Raw genomic sequence first — 3,712 nt, forward strand, 5'->3', positions numbered from 1 at the left:
TCACGCCCCTTCTTTTACCTTTTTCTTTACTTTTCCACGCGCTTTTTGAGACGTTTTCTTTTTTTTTTTTTTTTTCTTCTCTCTGTAGAGCACAGACGTGGTATCAAAGTCACTTCGTAACAGTAAACCCACGTCTTGATATGCGTACAACGCAAAGCTAATGAACGATTAACAATCTTGTTTATTATTATTATTCATGTTCTTTCAATCCGGTTGCAGGCTGATTCATGAACAAATGCCATTTCGAGCTTTTGCGGCAAATAATGTTTGAAAAAAAATCAGACTGTCCTCTTAACTTCATGCACTTAATATAACACATGCAACAAATCGCAAACAGGCGAGAATGAATTTTGAAAGAGCGATGGATGATAAATTCAAGCGTGTAAAAGAACAGAATCATTTTCACTTTTCTGTGTAGAATAGAATATTTCTGTTTTTGTGATTGGTATGCATGATATGGGTTCGAATTTTTTTTTGTTTTTTTTTGTTTTTCAAATTCCGTAATCGTAAAGTGCCTAATTTTCAGCGTTCGAACTCGTTCGGATGAAAATTCTTGTCCTATACATTTCTCTCGATCTTTTTCTTTTTTTCATATCTTTTCCTATCACACACGCGTGCAACACGTGTATTGTATACATATGTATGCTTTTTGTGCTCGTAACTCGACGCGTAAGCACATACGTATGAATTGCGGAATACCAGCGATTATCGCCATTTCCTGTTTATTAGTACCGTGACTTTTTTCCTCCCTTCGTACTATCCGACGTTTCATTCGTAGGTGCAGGGCGAGCAACAGTGTAAGAATTTTTTACTTCGATTTAATGCCAGCGATTCATCCTATTTTTGGAAAGAATTTTTTCGCGACATAAAAATTAAAGAAACAAAAAATTATGTATACAGGGGTGAAGGCAAAACGGGTTACTTAACGAAATACTTAGTTTTCGAGAACTCGAATACGGTAGATCCTGTTTTTTTTCTCTCTTTTGTGTCAATAGTAACCAAAGAAAATAAAAATGATTTTCGGACGTCAGGGAAGAAGAAATTGTATTCAAAATTTTTGAAAATTCAAAATAATCCTCAATAATGTTTACAGAAGTACATTTTTGACTATTTAAGAAAATATTTTGAGAAACGAAATTGTTTTTTTTTTTTTTTTTTTTTTTTCAAATTTTAAGGGCAACCCATTTTGCCTCTCCAATATATTTCAACACGATTTTGCTTTTCTTACTATTATTACTTTCTCGTTGTGAAATTGTATTAAAAGAGTGAAATTAGAATGAAACGGAACTTTCAATCAGTGATCAACCCTGCACCTATATACAGGAACGTATTACGTACCTCTGTGTATGAATTTAATATACTTATAATATATATATATATATATGTAACATATGGTTGTAAGTATAATATATAATATTTTGTACATTAAAAATCGTATACGTTGTAGCTTATTACATCGACATAACTAATACCTGTGGCCTAATATTAATTAATGCTATATCATTATTCAACTTTATCTAAGATAGTTTCTCTTGTCTGCGTGCGCGTGTTTTTGTCTGTATGCGTGTGTGTGTGTCTCTGTATCTGTTTTTGTCTTTCTCGTTTTAATCATTTTTTCTTCTTCTTTTTTTTTTTTTTTCTGTTTCAAACTTTTATTACAACTGTTATTAATATTATTATTGTTTATTTTTAATATCTATGATAAATTCGTAACTAGAATAATAATCATTATTATTATTATTATTATTATTATTATTATTATTATTATATTGAATTCACATCCCCGTTATAAACGTGCGATTTCGTTGCCCGCGGGTTTTTCCTATATATGAGTATCTTCTGGTTTTCGTTTTTGCTGTCATCGTTTTATCGTAATATCATTACGCAGGATTTTTATTTGAAGAAGGGCAGAGGGGGTGGGGGGGGGGGGGGGGGGGTGAGAATAGAAAAGAGAAAAAAAGAACAACGACAAACCAAATACATTCGACGTGCCCGCGAAAATATCACAATTTAAAAGCATACTCGTGTGTCTTTTACTCTGCTTGCACTTCGTCGTACCTTATATAACATATTTACCGTGACTATACGCGCATGTATTTACGTATAATAACGATAATAATAAGAATAATAACAGTAATAACAATATTAATAATTAATTGATACGTTGCTCGTTGTTTGAAGTTTTTGTTTTTATTATGTTAACGACTCCGTCATGGTCTTCTAAGGATGTGCATGATATGTCGATATTAATACATTGGCGATAATTTTCTTTGATTTTATAAAGGGATAATTAATTACTAGATGAAATTTTGCATATCAAATAGTAAGTAATAACGATTATTATTGTTATTTTTATTATTATCATCGTTATTCTTGTGGCCTGTATCGATTACCAATTTATAAATATATATGTATATATAGATATATAGATATAACTTACCCCTGGAATTATCGTGACGTGTTTTTGTTGACGTACGTTATACATAATTTATTTACAAAAGTTCTAAATCGTCTTGAGATACTTATACAACGATAAAACATTTTATTATGCGTCAATTCATAACGCGCTATAGTATAATATAATTGTTATGTTATTACGGTCAATCAATTTCTCAACATCATTTCATCTTGCTAATCTGTTGAAGTGTTGATAAGTGTGTCGATGTGTTAATAATTGAATAATGAAAATTGAATGAATTATCGGTAAAATTATTATGAATTGAAATTCCTATATGTATATTGAACAGTGAAATTCTTTTACGAAGAAAACTGTGCAACGATTATGGAACTCATATTTGAAAATGTATTTAAAAAATTTTTTTTTCATTTCGATTCAGGATTCTTTTGCATTTTTTTTTCTTTTTTTTTTTTTGGCTTCGAAATTATACCTACGGGTCGTATACAATTACCAGCTGATACAGTATGATTAATATTATGTATTTTATAACGTTATAGTTGTTAACTTTATTTACAATGCCTCGTTTCTTGCAGTATAGGTATCATACATCTATATATATATATATATATATATCACTGCGTATTGTTATAGTATAGATAAAATATCGTACTTGCTGTGATGATTTTATAATTTATACTATTATTATTATTACTATTATTATATATCGTATACCTCAACATCGGGAAATTGCAGTTTATTTAAATATCTTGTATAATTAAATTACATTATTTTCCCGTCCTTTTCGTTATTGTTCTCTTTTAATTCTTCTTCTTTTATTTACTCTCCATTTTTTGGTTTCCAAATTCTATTGAGCGAAATTGTTTTTTTATTCTCTCATACAACCAAGTGAACGTTACTTTGTTGAACATAATTGTGTGTTTCGACTATTTTTTCAAGGGTGATTGAAAAAGAAAAGAGAGAGAAAAAAAAAACAACAAATTGAAGCTTGAGAAGAAGAGAAAGAATATCGGTAAACTATGTATACGCATAAATGCATACATGTATCGGTGATAAAAATACCGTATCATTAATCTTCAGACACGAGACAAGTCACAGAACGATATTATTCAATTTTCATTATTATTTCATGTTTCTTTGTTTCTTTATTTCTTTATTTTTTCCCACATTATGCTTGGTCAAAACACGATCATCAGGGCTGTCGCGTAGTATATATATATATATAGGTAAGAAAAATTGACGAGAATGAAGGGAATAAAAAGAAAATAGTAATAAAAAAAAAGAAACGAAATAAAA

The sequence above is a fragment of the Diprion similis genome, chromosome 10, assembly GCF_021155765.1.
Source record: "Diprion similis isolate iyDipSimi1 chromosome 10, iyDipSimi1.1, whole genome shotgun sequence".
In the NCBI taxonomy this organism is placed as follows: domain Eukaryota; kingdom Metazoa; phylum Arthropoda; class Insecta; order Hymenoptera; family Diprionidae; genus Diprion; species Diprion similis.